Consider the following 16,701-nt stretch of genomic DNA (forward strand, 5'->3'; position numbering starts at 1 on the left):
ATTACCACATTTGAGTCACACTTTTGGCAATAATAGAGTATTTCTGTTTTCCTTTCCAAGAGATCATTACAAGCAGTTTGCTTGGTACTGTGCTGTACATTGTATATTACTAATTAGCCAGTAATAGCTAATAGCAGCAATTGCCCTAATGCTTACATTTTGCATGTGGCTTCTAACAAGGAATTACCTGTTTACCGTGACAGCGCCAGATTATGAAACCATTAATTGGGAGATACTACTCATTAGGCATTGTCCTACTAAGGGCAAAGAGTCAGAGTGGTGGAAGATTGGCAAGGCACAGAATCCGTCGCATGATAATTGATGTTATCAAACTGACTACATCCATTAGCTGGTTTGAGAGCATCTCGGTCAACGTCTGCGGAATTATTGTTGTGATGAAGACAGGGATGGTTGTAGACAGGAACATTTTACCATCAATAGCCTTTCATCACTGCAGTGACAGCATTTTAAGTTAAAGTGATTTAAGTTAAGAAAGAAAAAGTGCTAAAATCTCAGTGGAAGATTTGATGCTCTTTCACAGAGCTCCCAAGTGAGAGGCATCTGGATGACTAGACAAGCACTTTGAACTCTGAGCAAAACCAGTGAAAAGAAAATAAAAAGCATGTTTAAATCAATAACTTCTGGGGAGACTTAAAAAGATTAAACCAGGAAGGATCTGACTGGCCAAAAATAAATAATAATGCTTAACAACTTTGTGCACTTTTAAGCTTGGAAGTACATTGCAGATTATGGCCCTCACTCTGCAACAAACTCAGTGCAAGCAGGCCCTTAAAATTCAGATTTTTAAAAAGATATTTAAGCCTTTAAAGGCCTGGAACATAGCCTCATGGAACACAGACCTAGCTAATTAATCTTCACGACAACACCTCCATGAGATATGGGATCCTATCCCAAATTTACATACAGATGCAGAATTAGAGAGAAATGCTTTTGCGTGATGAACTCTGTAATCCCTGATTATATTGTCCTGTTTCTTCCAAAGCCTTTTGGTAGATCACGTGAAGGCATTCTGGGCACTCAGAGTAGCTCTCAGATTATTAGATCATGCCTCTCTCCAACACTGTGAACTGAAAATGTATAATAGGAAAAAAAATAATATTTCCAGCACCAAATGCATCGGTGCATTTGGCAAATGCACTTAGGTCAGCCCATCCATGAAAGCACTCCTTGGACAAGGCAGCAGAGGGTATCAATCTCCAGCGTAATGCTCAGCTCACGTCAGCACATTTTTGTCCAAGTTGCTTTTCTGGCCATCCTGCTGCCCTGCAGGACCTCTGGCAAGGAAGGCACGCGGGAGATACAGGGGGTCTCCTCAACCAGGAATAGCTTCTACTGTCAATAACAACCACCTCAGTGTCTCTACCTCATGTTTTGTGGTCTGATACAGATCTCATCTTGCTCACTTTCTGATTATTTTGGACATGAATTCAGTGTGGAAGCCACTGACGGGGTAGAGAAAGGAGAGGTCTAAAACACTACAGCTGAAAGGTGTCATCCCGGGGCAAGGGAAAGCCAGCACAAAGGCAGGTTGGTCTGTTATCACAGACAGATGGTCTCAATTATTGTGGTGATCGCAGAGGGAACATGAGACCATCAAAAACCTGAGAAATCAAATCACCTTGGTGGTGACAGGGGGAATCAGGGTGCTGGAAACACTAAAAACCTACCTTTTACTTTCTTTTCTTTTTTACTGTGGTTATAAATTATTGCGGTCAGACTTTCAGTCCACAAGGGAAATGTATGGATAGCAGAATGTCTGAGAAACGTGTGAGAGTGGGGAGTGCTTTAACAACCCTGACCAGCCCCACCTGGGCCCCTGGCCAGGCCCTATTTAGGCTCAGGCTGGGGCTTTCATCTGCCTCTTTTTCTTGAGTTGGGTTCAGTTTTCTTTTGTTTTGTCTCCTGCTGTGGCTTCCTTGATGACCCTGCTTGCTGTGTGTGGGGCTGTTGATGGACAGTTTGTGTCTCCTGGTTGTGCTCAGGTCATGTGGGATGGTGCCCACTGGTGAGGTCGTGGCTGGTGCTGGGGTGGTCCCGTGCCCTTGTGTTGCGTGACTCTGCTCCTGTTGCTCTTTGGTGCTCACTGAGGGATACGCAGCGAGCGAGGAGGTAAGACACAACAGAAATGCAAAGCTCCACATCTGGCCCCAGGCAACAGTGGAGTAGGTTTAGATTAGCCGAGTATGTGAGTATGAAATCAGATTGTGGGATGTGAAATCATGGGAGCGTGGAAATTTTCTGTTGGATAAATTTCAGGAAGACTGATGGTGTGAGCAAATTGGGACACTGCAGTCTGGGTGGGCTCCGGCAGTATGCTGCTAGGGGCGGGCCAGCAGCCCCCCCCCCCCCTCCCTGGGATGGGCAGGGTGGTAGCTGTGAGCTGCATTTGGCTGGTGCTGCCTCTCAAGGGGTGGGATGTGTGGGACTGGCAGGAGGCTTTCTTCTAACAGATCACACAACTGAAAAAGTAAGTAAATGTAACTAGTCCCATTTTTCTTGCCTGCAGACAAACTGAAGAAATGTGCCTTGCCACAGTGGTGGAGGCAGGAAGGACAGGATGGTTGTGGCTTCTGCAAAAGGTTGCTCTTGGAGCTTTCTAACTGGTGTCCAAGGAACCTCCATCTTCTACCCCTGTGGCCCCTACCCCTACAATAAAGGTTCGCTTGCCCTCCTGGTGGGCAGCTGTCGAGTAGTATCTCTGGAGGCTCACGCAAAGTATTGATGCCGTAAGTCTTGGAAACTGAGTACCTTCAGATAGGCCAAAAATTCCAACCTGATTCCTGTGTCGACCAAGTGATGTGAGCAGAAGAGAGCACCCATGTGGTGTTTAATGGATGAGCTACAACAGTGTTCAGAACCCTATCTCATGCTAGTTTCAGTAAACGTGTCTTTTGTGGACAGCTCTTCAGGTAGACCATTCATTGCAGCCCAAAAAACCAGTCGCAGTCATGCGCATACAAACTCTCATGTGAGGCTAGAAATAAGCAGCGTAGAATGACAACTAAATGTTCTAAGGGTATCAAAAAATGAATCTAGTTTTGTAATGACTTAAATGAAAACTAGATGGGTCTGGATCTCTCCACTAAAGGACAGCATTATTGTGATTTTTTGGTTTGTATTTTAAAGGGAGGTACAGTGAAAACTGTTTTTCACAAGGCTGTTACTGGTTAGCTAGATCTTAAAGTGGTAAAGATTTTGGAAGTAACAGGATGGGCTTATGCTGCAGTTTAAAAATCTTCTGTCCTTAATACATCTGGACTAAAACTTCCTATCATCAAATTGCCACTTCAATAGTTTAATGTTGCATACACTGTTTATTTATTGAGAAAGATGCACAAAACCCTCTATTCTTTTTTTTTCTCTTAGCCATAGTATTTTTTTAATCTGGAAGGTTTCTAAAACACTGTAGTTCCATTAATATTGCTTCAAGAGTTACCCAACTGTCGACAAAACAGTTAAAGCTTTTTAATAGCACAGCTATCCTACAGTGTCTAAATATTCAGAGTAGAACTGAAGATGGCTGTATTTGACTTGACATTGTAAAGTATTTCATATAAGCACATTCAAAAATGGACAGTGTAAAATAACAAACTATTACTAAACAAGCAAAGAGTTTTTTTGTTTATTCCTACTGTATTTAAATGTAGAGTAGTAAGAGAAGCCCACACTGGTACATGCAGTCACTAAAAAGCAAATAGTATGAAGAAAAAACACTTTTAAGATGACATCCACTTAACCTCTGTGCAGGTTCCAACCAGGTAGTGGAAGTCCAAAATGCTAATGCCTCACTAGGAGTACGTAAAAACAGCCTCAGCACTTACACGTGTGGTTCATGCAATAACTCAAGCTACTTGTTGGGCTTGGCTGACTGAACAACACTATAAGTAATAGGCTTTGTAATTTGTACTTAATTTGGGAATTTTCAGGTTCAGGGAAGCTCAATTTACGGTCACAGAGCAGTATTATATAGTTGCAGATGGGCATGTTTGTAAGGGTGGGTGTAAGGCTGCATGTATGCAGATGCACGCAGGGTTCCTGTCCTGCTGGGGCTTTGCACCTGCTTGCTTGCTACCTTTTCCTCTGAGCACAGCAAAACAGATCAAGGGCTTCCAATCACTAAAGCTAATTTTACACTAAATTAGAATGAGGCTACTCTTTAAAACAGCACAAACATAACTCTTCTGGGTTTGGAGGGGGGCCTTGAAACATTTAGAAAAAAACTTAAGAAATCCCATTGTGTCAGTTTTCCAGTTCAGCAACTTCCAGTGGATCTAATGGAAAATCCCTTTCCTTCAGAGCTGCACCTTTGCTGTGGGCTCAGCCCTGCCTCAAGCAAGCCTTAGCCTGCAATCTAGCAGTGTGCTGCTTGCACAGAGCAACACCCCTGCCCCCACACTCCTACTGGGGAGCGGGTGGTCTCTGAGCTGGCAGCTTCTCTAAGGACAAATTCCCTGCAAACTTGGGAGATCCCACCTCTGTACCTAGCAATTATGTTGCTGTGTGGTGAGCTGGATGACAGAGCTGATGTGTCTGGAAAGCAAGTACGTTTTCCCTGTCTTAGTTTTCCACTGACTCAAGTGCTGATACTGCCAGAAGGGATGCAACAGCTGGGGAAGCCAAGCGGTGCAGATAGATTGACTGGCTTAAGGGCAACATGAAAATGCACTCTAAATTGTGAACAAAGAGCTAAATTATGCCTGTGCTGTCATGCTCACGCTTATCTGTTAAAAGGTCATTTACGTATACAAATAGCTACTTGTATGTGCAAGTGTTTATGCTGTAAAAAAAATATTCTGGGGGTGTAAATGTGTACTGGATGTGGGCACAACCAGTTCTGTCCCAACAAAATGACTTTCGCTACATATGTCACCTCAAGGCATTTGTCACCCCAATGATTTTATTCTTATGAAGGGCAGCAGGATTTAGGAGAAGACATTCAGATTATTTCCTTTCCTACAGATGTAAACACAGCACCTGCAAATGCTACTGGGGTCAGCACTGAGGGTATTTCTGTTGCAATCTCTACAATCTAAACTCAGGTACGAAGAATTTTTTTTTTCTACAGGCAGTATTTTTTTTCCTAGATATATATACATGGTAGCATGCTTCAGATTTTTTTCTTTGCTTCATCTGAAAATGCTATTCTTTCCTATGAGTAGAACTGTAGAATATGCTACACCAGCGAAGTACAGCTGAGTTTGATTGAAGGTTATATTATCTCATTGTGATTGTAGGTTTTGCTTTTAGCTCCGAATGCTGGCAGACCATCATGATGAAGACTGAGATACCAAAATGCACAGTATCAAGCTACTCTGATGGACACAAAGTTTATACAAAACTTTTTTTCATGCACCAAAACACATAACTCCTGTACTAGGAAGTTAAAAGGGGAAATAACAAAACCAAACCCCAAACCTAACTGCCTTTGTAAAGACAAAGAGTCCTTGTTTAAGTATTTACCCTCAGGAAAAAGGTCTTACCATTTATTCCCTGCTTATAATTTCCACCAACTTAAAAGATGCTACCTGCTTGTTAAATGTGCAGCTACAACAGACAGTCATTCTGCATGATATCTGTGGGATACCGAGTATGAAGCAGAGTAAGACAATGAGCAGAAGGATACCAAATCCTCTGTGGTATTTATTAATGGTTGCCTGTGACAAACCACTGTTGCCTTTAATAGTTTTCCTGGGGTGATTCCTGCTTCCTCTGTGGGAGACTTTTAAGACTACTAGAGAGGATTCCTAAGTAGTAGTAGTTCAATAACTTTTGTCCAATGTGATGCAAAAAATAGTTGGAAAAATAGTATCTCAAATTTTGCTTTATTTTTTCCCAAAGGAACTAATCTTAGGACAGATGCTCTAATCAAATACCTATACAGCCTACAGAAATTAATGTGTATATTATTGAGAGCCTTACCAAAATAGTAAGTTGATGTTTTACTAATCAGAATGAGACAAACACTGAGTGCAATTCAATAAACAGTTAATTCCCTAAATCTGAACAATTTTTTACTGTGTTATCATTGTAGACAGCTTTGCTAAGCCAAGGCAGGTTGTCTTCCCCAGCTATGATAGTCCCTTATTTGGCGTATTATCACACCAGTTTCAACAGGCTACCCATGTCATAGGATGTAGCAATGTAATGTACTTGCTATGAATAAGGATAGCAAAACTGTCACTTCAAGCTATAAGAAAACTTTATCAATCCATGTTTATGCAATATTGCATGTTTATGTAGTGTTTTGCTTATTACTTTGTAAGCTGTAAATCTCCAGATGATTTACAAGCAGGCGTGTTCAGCTGCCCACAAGTTATAGCTGGGGGTGATCAGACAAAGAGGTGAAGTAATTAGTGCTCAGACCAAGCTAAGCCTGGAACACACCCTTTTCCTTTCCCCACAGGCCTTTTTTTCAAAGAGGGTTTTTTTTTTTTTAATTAATTACATGGCTAATGCCATAGAGAAAAGAAACTGCAGAGCCAGACAACAAATAAAAGGGTCTGAAGTGACAAAAGAAATTCTTTGTGTTGGGGATATCTCAGCTGTACTTCTGGGACTGTTTGCATCTGTAGGCACTGTTTGTCCTACTCCTGTGTTATTGATTCTGTGCCCGTGGATTTCATACAAAAATTATATTCCTACAATAACCATAATTTTATTTCTGATTCTTAACGTCAGTATTGGTTTTGACAAGTTCTGACCTGCTCCTGTATTAGCAATGTGCCTACTGCCATTTTTAATAAACTTTAGAGCTGATGGATTAACACTGGGTGTCAAACATGACAATTAGAATTGGTGATGTTATGGAGAAACACTGGTTTTAATATATATATATAAAAAATCTTACTATTGCCACGGAATCTGCACTCATTTCTGTTGTGTTTGATCATTTTTTGCTACAGAATTCCCAGGCTCAGAGGACCCTTCCGTGTATGTGAACCACTTAAAGATGAATGAAAAGGAACATAAACAAAAATGACAATTGTAAGTGAAATCCAATTTCACCTCATTTCTCTTAAAAGGTGTGCTACATTGTTTTCCCTTCATTTGTGTTTGTCAGGGTGAGAAAATAAATATTTTTAATGAATCACAGTGTATACCTACATAATGTGGAATTGTTCCAGAAACAAAATCAAATGTTGGATTTTAATCTACAGTGAAGGGATGTCCTATTAGTATTCACAATGAATTGTGTGATGTCTGCACATTCAGATTATAGCACATAGTGCTTTGAAAGAGAACAAAGACACTCATCAAATCCACATTATGATACTCCATCAATGTAAGTAATTCAATCAAAAAACCATACAGTATCTTTCCAGGAAGGGCTGCAAACTTTGTGAAAAACTAGTAATTTGTTCAGTTCTGTGCCAGAAATTGTCAAGTTTTTTCCTTTATTACCTATATCCATAATTAAAAACAAATAACTGCACGGCTCTGAAAAAATACACAATAATTTCCTATGCTAATTTGTACTATGACTATTATCTGCAAATTTATAGTTCGGTATGGTACGTGCTTCCACTGACTCCTAACAACCTTTCATTTTCAAAATTTATTTCATCACAGCATGTTGAAATATAGAGAATCCAAACTGGCTGGGTGGCAGGGCAGGGGGAAGGGGAGCAGCTGCTCTCCTGTCCCCTGCAGAGCAGGGGGCATAATGCCTGCAGGATCCCTACTGCTGCCCCTTGGGCACTGCTGCCTCGGGTGGGAGACTCGGAGCAACGGGAATCGGGGATAAAACCAGTCCCCAAAAATACTTCATGGCCTTAGTTACTGTCCCAAATGACACGGAATACTTCCTGAGTCTGAATGAGTGTTTTCTACCTGAAATAAAATATTGCACCTCTAAGTGCAAGAAAGGCTTATGATAATGTGTGTAATAGTTCAGTTAACGCATCAGATGTGTAGCACATGAGCAACTCCCCTGAGCGGAGCCAAGCTTGCTTACTGAGCTGATCGTAGAGTTACTCCCACCCGGCGATGAAGAGGCTTCCTTCACCACAGAGCTGTGGCAAGACTGCTGCGGTACGGCTTCCACTCTGAACTCAGCTTGCCTCCTCTGTTACAAGGAACAGCTACCAGCACATCAACTGGGATAGCTCAGGCAACCCCGTTAGTAAGAACAGGGCAGCCTGCGCTGTGTAGCAGTGCTCGGCACCGATGCTTTTGCTTACATGGATGTTGTGCTGCCAATTTGTTATCTGTACTGTTAACACTCTTCTGAGGTTAAGCCTGGGTGTATATCCCAGGATGAGACAACTGTAACTCATGAAAACTGTAGAATGAATATACACTAAAAAATGTTTGACTTTTGGTAAGCATTAGGTGGGGAAGTTTCTCACAAGGAGAGACTGAATGTAAGTTTTCTATAGCGGAAAAAACAGTCTTTCTGCAATTGCCTGCTGGGATGCCTGAAGGTAAAGTTTAACGACAAGGATTCCTTTTACCCTAATACATTCCAATCTATTATACAGTAAGTTGATAAGAGAGGCTCTAAGTATGTTCCTTTCCACCGTACCACCCTGGGAAGCTGTAAATTACAGCATATTATGTTCACTATCAGTTCTACCTATCACAGGCTTGTCTTACAGAAGATGTGATAAAGAGAAACACCTTGGATAAAGTAATGCAATTAACTGCTGCCGTTTGAAATCTGAAAAATTACTTTTTCTTATCCCAGCCTGTCTAGCTGTTCAACCATTTTTGAGCAAAAATGCTGTTTAATGACTTGATGGCTGACTGGAGGACTACTTTCCAACAGATTCTGTTTCTTGTAGTGGTACAGGGCAGATCAAAATCTTGCACCAGCCACCAGCATCCTGGCTGTGCAGCCCAGAGGTCAGGGATGTTCAGGGGCAGGAGCATACCGGGACAGCCCAGCTCCGTCTCCAGCTGCCTCAGTGAGGGGTACGATGGCGACATCACCTCCTTATCACTTGGCTGTGCTTGAGGTAAGATGCTCTGTGGCTGGGTAAGGCAGCACCCGAAGCCAGAACGGCTTGCAGTTGCCTTGCCACAATGATAGATACATCTCCGTGTGTTCCTACGGTTCCTCTGTAATTTAAACAACCTAGTGTTGTTCAGCATTTATCTTTAAAGGGAGTTGTAGGTCGCCGTTTGTACTAAAGGAGCTATATGAAGTGCACTTATTAGAATGAGAAATACCTGTTTATAAAATGAGTCACTATTTGTAAGGGTATAAAAATAAAAGACCTGAGAGAAGGTGAGATATTCTTTCCTCCAACACAGAATTTAGGGCTATACTATGCTACAAACCAAACCATGTGCCTCTTTCTTTAAAGATATGCAGCATTTACATTTTTTACATTAAAACATTTTGCATATTCAATCTGAATATTTTTGGCCCCTAATAAAGTGTTTTAAGGATAAGAAGTGGCATTGCTTTGCTTGTAACAATGTCTTTAGACAGCTTACAAAATCACCCTGTTCAACATGGCTGTGATATGGTAATGCAAAAATAATAATAAAAAAAACAAAGGAAAAGCAACTTGAAAAGATTTATGCCCATAGATTTATTAAATTTCATGTCTTCTAAATTTTGATTGGGTATTTACTGAAAGTCCTGCAGTAAAATCAATGGAAAATAACTCCAAATTTTAGCTGATAACTTAAGTCAACATAGGGCTCTAAATAATTTTAAATGGTTTTGAGATTATTTTTGTGAATTTGAATAATTGGTTAAATAATTCTTTACATGGGCACTGGAAATTCAAAACATTGGCCAACAATTAAAATGTACATAAGCAAGCAAGCCTGCTACATTAGCTTTGATTTTAATAACTCATAGTGACATACTAAGGTTATTTTAAATAATGTATTAGTATAATTTATTTGACAAGCAAGCTGAGAGGTACTTGGTTTTGCCATAGAAGCTATTTAAAAAAAAATAATCTGCTGTCTACCTCTTGCTTCCTTGCAAACATTTGTGACTATCTGTATCTCTTTACTTATTTGTATATATTTTGGAACACAGTACTGTCTAGGTTTATATTATAAAAACAACTTCTCTACTTGACATTAAGCCCAGTAAACTTTCTTTTTAAAGTTCCAGTATCTTAGATTGCTTTTCTAGACTTATTTTTGTAAACATTATTTTGCAGATGTAAGAGGTGGAAACTTAGAATTACAATATATATGGATACGTAGAAGTTTGCGAACAGCTTTGACTCTGACTTAGGATTTTCTTGTAGGGTCTGTACTCCCCAAACCTGGAGAAACTGCTTGTGTACATGTGGATGACTAGGAACTTGGCTGATGCCAAGATTTTGGATATGATGCTCAAAAATAGAAACTTTGATATTTTTTTTAATCTGCAAGCACATAAGAAAAGCATTTTAAACTCTATGTTGTATATCTGAAGGGATATTTAAATATTTATTATGTTATAAAATAACCTTATGCCACAGAAAAGATTTTATTAGGACTTTATGGTTTTATTGAAATGCTCTGAAGTTCCTCTCAATGAGGCAAATCCTATCCTGAGATTCTATTAATTTAATTCCTAGTCAAGAATGCACTGAAACCAACAGATGCTCAAACTGAATAAAACCTGAATAGCAATTGAATAAAAGCTCTGGGAGGTATCCCAGTACTTAAAAGGCCCCAGTTGATCCTGTCACTTCCCAGCAGTTTTTAGCTCCGCATACATCACGCTTCTCTGAAGCTGGCCTGCTTTGCCATCAGCCATTCTCCCGCAATGTCAGTGGAGGAGAAGTGACTTGCACTAGTTTCTGAGTGAGAAAACCCAATGTCACTGCTCTGCTCCTGGAGCTCGGAGATGGGACAGGGCTGAGGATGGGAACCTTGCGGCACCCTGGGGCTGTGGGGAGCTTGCAGGCCTGGGGAGCAGAGGCCACAGCCTCACCTGAAGGCAGGTAAAAAGGCTGTAAAACAAATGTCTGACTAGAGTAAATCTAAAGAGTAATTGTGTATCTCTGAGTAAGGCAAGCATGTTTCATAGCAGCGCTTGCCTTACCTTTTGTTAATTAAAGAAATGCTTCATAATACAATAGCTGTCATAGATGATATAATTGCTATCACTTTGATAACTTCATTAAATTACACCGCAGGATGTAAGTCCTTCAGGGCACCTTCATTTAAGATGCTTGATATTTGTCAGTCACCATCATGAATGGGATTTTTTACTTTTTTTTTTAATACCACCTACAAATGCCTGGCTCTGTCAGCCGAGTCTAGACTAGCAGGGCAGTCAGGCATGGGCTGGTGTAACTACAAGACAGAAACAGGATGGAAGGCAGATTTGCTGAGATTTTGACTAGCTTATGCATAATAGTGAAGGTTGTCATTCTGCAGAAGGGTTTAGGATAAGTTCTGTAGTAATGGTGCTCAAATTGTGATGTTGTACTGGATAGCCAACATTTGCCATTAAAAAGCACATTATATTGTCAATGACGGATTCTACACCCAAGTGTTTCTCATCCTGCTATTCATTCCCATTCCCAGCTGAAGAGACAGCCAGTGTATTCTCAGCTTACCTTGTGGTCCAAGAGGCACAACTGTGTTGAATACCATAGGTCTGTGTAAAACGTTCAGTTTCATTAACAAGATTAATATAATGGCCTAAGCTAAACAGAAAAAAAAAAAAGAAAAAAGCTTTCTGCTGGGCTGCTGAATGTATTAATTACTGCTGCTTGTTTACACATTGGTATAGCAGCAGCATGTCACAGAGTGGTTTGAGCCCACAGCCTGCTGAGGGGCATTGTCCACACAGGGAAGAAGACAACCTCTGCCTGGAGGCATTCCCCATCTTGACAGCATTTTGATACATCTGATTGTCAGTTTCATTATTTTGGTGATGGCCAGCTGCTCATTTGTCACTGTTACAATGACATGCTGTCATGCACTGGTCTTAGCAAAGCTCAGGTGTTTGCTTCTTGTTGTGCCTTGGAGAAGAGGATGCTGAACAGCCACAGCCTATACTCCTGATTTACTCAGGAATAGGAAAACTTCAGGAAGCAGTGCAAAGAATAAGAAGGTTAAGCCCTGTATGTGTTTGGTGCTGTTAGGCTGGCATTTGGGATGGACAGGTCCTTCACGTGTCCCTCAACTCCCGCTAACGACTGCATGAATCTTTGCATGGATTTAAATTGAAGCAGACTTACTCTGAGACACTCAATTATATAAACAGCAGCAAGAGTCTATAAAACACAATTAACCCACAAGAAATAGTAGAAAAAAAAAAAAAAAAAGGGACAACTATGTTCAATAGGAGATACTGTGAGTAAAATATTTCTCTTAATGACAAACAATTGTGAAGGTTTAAAGAGTGACATTACTGTGACAAGCAATGTACCTCTCCAGTCATCTCAGATGAGGACTTCTCTCCCACTGTGTTTTATTGTTTGGGATTATTTTATTACTGGACTTAATGTAAAATTAATTATTTCTTATATCCATATTTTTTTAAACCCCACCAATTATCAAGTGTAACACTTAAAATAATTCACCAAGTGAGTTTAATGAAATTACAAATAGACTAAGTTCTGCAAATAGAACTGCTGCTTTGAGAGCAGGCTGCAGCACGCCGCCTGTATGGTGTTAGTGGAACAGGCGGTAATGATGCATGCGTATGCTAGACTTTGGAAATGAAACTTTGCTGAACTGGTGAAATACCAGGAATGATAATTAAATATGAGAGTGGTCTTGTAACAAAATATACCTTTCATCCATAAAAGCAGCACCCCAGACTGCAGTCTCTGTAGGTGCTCTCATGCTTTGTATTTTTAAAATACTTGTTTAAAGGACAGCTGTAGTATAAGTCAAGTCAATGGTGAGAAGGCTGGATGAGGGACTTACTTGGGGTTTTGAATATTTAGTAGGATAGACAAGTAAGAAGGGCTGGAGAAGGCTTACTTAATTTTTGCGGTGATCCAAGACAGACAAAGTACTTGTAAGGACTTCTTTCAGTATAGTTGCTTTTCCAGTTTTAGACGAAACTTCTGTTTTCCCTGCTTTTACCTGACTTAATGCAGAAATCATTACATACGAAGTAGATTCTGTGCTACATCCCTAAGCTACTCCAGAGCTTGAGGGGAGATCACCTTTAGCCTCCTGGGTGGTACCACTAAGGCTGAATAAAATCTCTGGAAAAATATAATTTACTTTTTAGTGCTGTGAAAATCTAGTTAAAATCTGGACTATATTGCTTATATTCCCATCATTAATGAAGTGTTAGGGGAAATCTGTCAGGATTAAAAAGTCAGGATAAAGTGGGAATAACTTTTGTGACTTCGTTAAAGCTGCAGTACACAAAACCCCCAAGGAAATTAAATCCTCAAACATGTATTAGGTTTTCCTGCAGTGTCTTTAACTGAAAACAATTTCCTCTGAAAAATGCATTAAGACTTCAGAAGCTGAAGATTTTGATACTCAGATATGTGTAAACTAAATTACATTTTGTTTCCCTGACCAATCACAATTGATGCTGGTACCATTATTGGGATTTTTACTTGTGAAAGTGCCACTGAATGGTTAACTGCTTCAGAAACGGGCAGTTATAGGGGCAGAGGGGCAGCATTCAAGGCAGTGCTTTTCATGGGAAGAAGCATTTACTGACACATGCTATTGCAAACCTTCTGGCCAGAAAATGTGAATTCTTTAGTCACAGCTGAGAGCCTTTGCTCCCCAAAGGAGCCTCCCTGAAGTCACTGCAGCTGTATCTGAGAGCTGACTGTGTGAACCACATACAATGCCATATAAATGAGATTGGTAACCAGAGCATCGAGGGAGCGGCTGCTTACAAAAATCCAGCTCTAAGGCACAGCAGTCCTTACTCCTGTACTTCTACAGGTAGGCTTTGGGATGTGTCCTTGGTCAAAGAAGTAGTCTGAAAAGAAAGAAACTTGGGAGGGGGAAAAAAAAAAAAAAAAAAGAAAGACTAGAACTAAATTCTGAAACAAGTCAGTGACAACTGTCGGCAACACTGGATAAAACTGAAATAGAGAGGTGATAATGGTATGAAACAGGGAAGGAGGAGTGTGAAGAACTGAGGTCGTTAGAAAAAAAAAAAAGGCAATAAACAATTGAAGTTTAAAAAAGGTAACTTCTTGTTACTTTTTTTCTTTAATCTTCAGGTCATTTCCCTGAATATAAAAGCCAGAAAGCCACAGCCAGGTCTGTCTTTCATAAATGGTAAGGCATACTGGTAGTCCTGCTGGTTCCTCTTGAAAACAGCTGATAGGGAAGGTCTGCTGTTAATGCAGCTCTGCTAATTTGTGATGAGTATGCAGAAGGTCCCACTCGCCAGGAATCATGAGCGACCCACCCAGAGGCAGTTTACTTATCAATGGGGCCAAGCATCTTTCCAGGCAAGGTTCTGACTAAAAAGTACCTTTTCCCCCCTTTGCCATTTAAGCCCTCTTCCTGGGTTTCTCAGGTATTTGGCTACGGTTCCTTTCCTTTTCCTAGAACATGATATTATAGCAAAAAGTACTTGTGCCAATCTCTCCTCATAACTCTGCTTCTGACCCATCATGCCCATAGTCACTATTTTAGTCATGGTCCCTGTTTCTTTATTCCAGTTGCTAACACCCTCAGAAGGGTAACCATTATAACAGCACCAAAACACACCGCATTTCACCCATCCTTAGTCCCAGCACAGTGGATATGCTCACATGGCAAAATCGGGGAGTAACTACAACACAAAAATGCCCATCTATGCCAGCACGACTCTATCCTGTGTTGGTAGCATTAGCACTGAAGGTGTAGGGTAACAGGATCACACATTACTTACGAGTTCCCAGAGGTCTTGGCTTCTCGTTCCTACCTTTTTTTTTAATATGTGCTAACACAGTCCAAATAGCATAACTACATTCACACACATAAAATCACACCTTCATTTTGCTGTGCATGAGGCAAAGAGTCGAGTGTCTGATCTGAAGGCAGCAAGACTATCTACAACAAGGAATTTTGCACGCAGAAGAAAAGCATAAGAAAATGAAAGGTCGCTGTCTCGAGGTGGGTAAAGAAGATGGGATGGAAAAGTGCTAGATTAGAAAAAAGTGAAAAAGTGAATTACCATTAAGTCATTTTCCCTGCTGTCTAATTTCCTCTCATTCCTCCATGTGGATGTTATGCTAAATGACAAAACAAGCGGTAAAAACCAGGACAAGAACTTCTCATGCAGAACAGCCACAAGTGCAACTTTGTAAGTCCTCTTTTTCCTCCTATCTTTTCCCCAAAAGTCTAAACATGCTCTTAAAAGAAGTGTATGTTTGTGAACCAGCGGTGGGCTGTTAATGGAACTTGACCATAATTTATTTTTATGGCTTGCAAAGTTAAGTGATTTTACTTAACATGCCATTTTTAAATCTAAATGCATGAGAATACAGAGAAGGAAAAGTATGAGATACAGCAAATGTACTAAGGAAAATGTATACATCTCCACTGAAAAATAAACTGGTGGTCTGGTTCACTGATACTGTATTTCTCCAGCATGAGGCAACTCTAGCAGGCAAGCCTCCTACAGAGTTTGATAAATAAGTCTACCTGGTTCCTCTAAAATATTTATTCAAATGAGGGAGAGATCTCACAGTTTAATACCAACTCACTTAATGGACGGACCGCTGAGTGGGTGCACTAATTGCGTTAAGACAGGTATCGCACAGAATTTTGTTTGCTGGGTGCAAAGGTTTAGTGGCAGGTCAAAACTAATTTATGTTAATTGTTTGGAGCTACTATGTCATATTTGTCATCATCACACCTAGTACCCTCTACTTGACAGTTAATCTCAGCCTAGCTACTAAAAAGAAAAGGGTCCTCATATACTCGGGACCTCTAAACCCTTTCTGACTAGAGCTGCTACTAGCTCCACTAGGAAAACTCTTCAGGAAACAAAGCTCCTGTTGGCGATACAATCATCCTGAATGCTTGGTAAGATCTTTTATCAGGCTCTAGTGATTATTTTGAATTTTAAAGTAAACATTTCAATTTTTTTTCCTGCTTTATTGACACCGCTGTAAGAAGTAAAGCAAGAAAAGTGAATTATACAAATGCACAAAGACAAACTTCGTGTCTGTTGTAAAGTTATACATGGTCTTATACCTTACTCTTACTATTATCTAAGCAGTAGATTGGAAAGCAATCTTTAAAAAACATGTAAATCAGCTATGACTGCTATGATTTATTTGTTTTACATTATTTTGCCTTCTTTTCAGTACCTCACACTTTTGTTGTAAATAGCTATTTATGATCACCTGTTTGTTGTTCGGACAAAAAAGATGGACAGGTCAGTAAAGACGGACAGAGTGGCCATCTGGTTAAATAACGTATTTCAAGAGAGCTACAGGAGATAAAAGAAAATCTGACAGTTCACATTTGCCTTTATCCTTCACCACGTCCAAGGATGCCCCCCAAATTTGACCTATACTTGAATATATTCTTGATTTTCTTTAAAGCTAATGTGCCTAAAAATACCCATAAAATCTTCCAGATACTAACTGGAACATTATGCCTTTTTTGCACAGGAAGCTTCATATTCCCACTTCTGCCTCAAACCAGCCAATTTCTAGGAGAAACATCAAGCAATTCACTGTGTGTGCCTGCAAAGCCTGGGTCATGCTGTTGTCAAATGATGAGATTCAAGGCATTGCAAACTACGTAACAGGTACAGCAAGGCTTCAGGTGGGCTCTTTT

General features: G+C 40.2%; 1 protein-coding gene and 1 long non-coding RNA gene across 6 annotated transcripts in view; one reads left to right on the plus strand and one right to left on the minus strand.

Moving 5' to 3' along the window:
• NTNG1 (netrin G1) overlaps window positions 1–16,701 on the minus strand; it is a 158,855-nt gene that overhangs the window by 95,794 nt on the left and 46,360 nt on the right. The gene's annotated exons all lie outside the window — the stretch shown is intronic.
• Window positions 1,806–9,949, plus strand: LOC121095427. The gene is made up of 4 exons (XR_005830097.1): window positions 1,806–2,130; window positions 4,981–5,060; window positions 6,924–7,005; window positions 7,916–9,949. It is a non-coding gene; the product is annotated as an uncharacterized LOC121095427 (long non-coding RNA).

This window comes from Falco naumanni, chromosome 11, assembly GCF_017639655.2.
Source record: "Falco naumanni isolate bFalNau1 chromosome 11, bFalNau1.pat, whole genome shotgun sequence".
NCBI classification, from domain to species: domain Eukaryota; kingdom Metazoa; phylum Chordata; class Aves; order Falconiformes; family Falconidae; genus Falco; species Falco naumanni.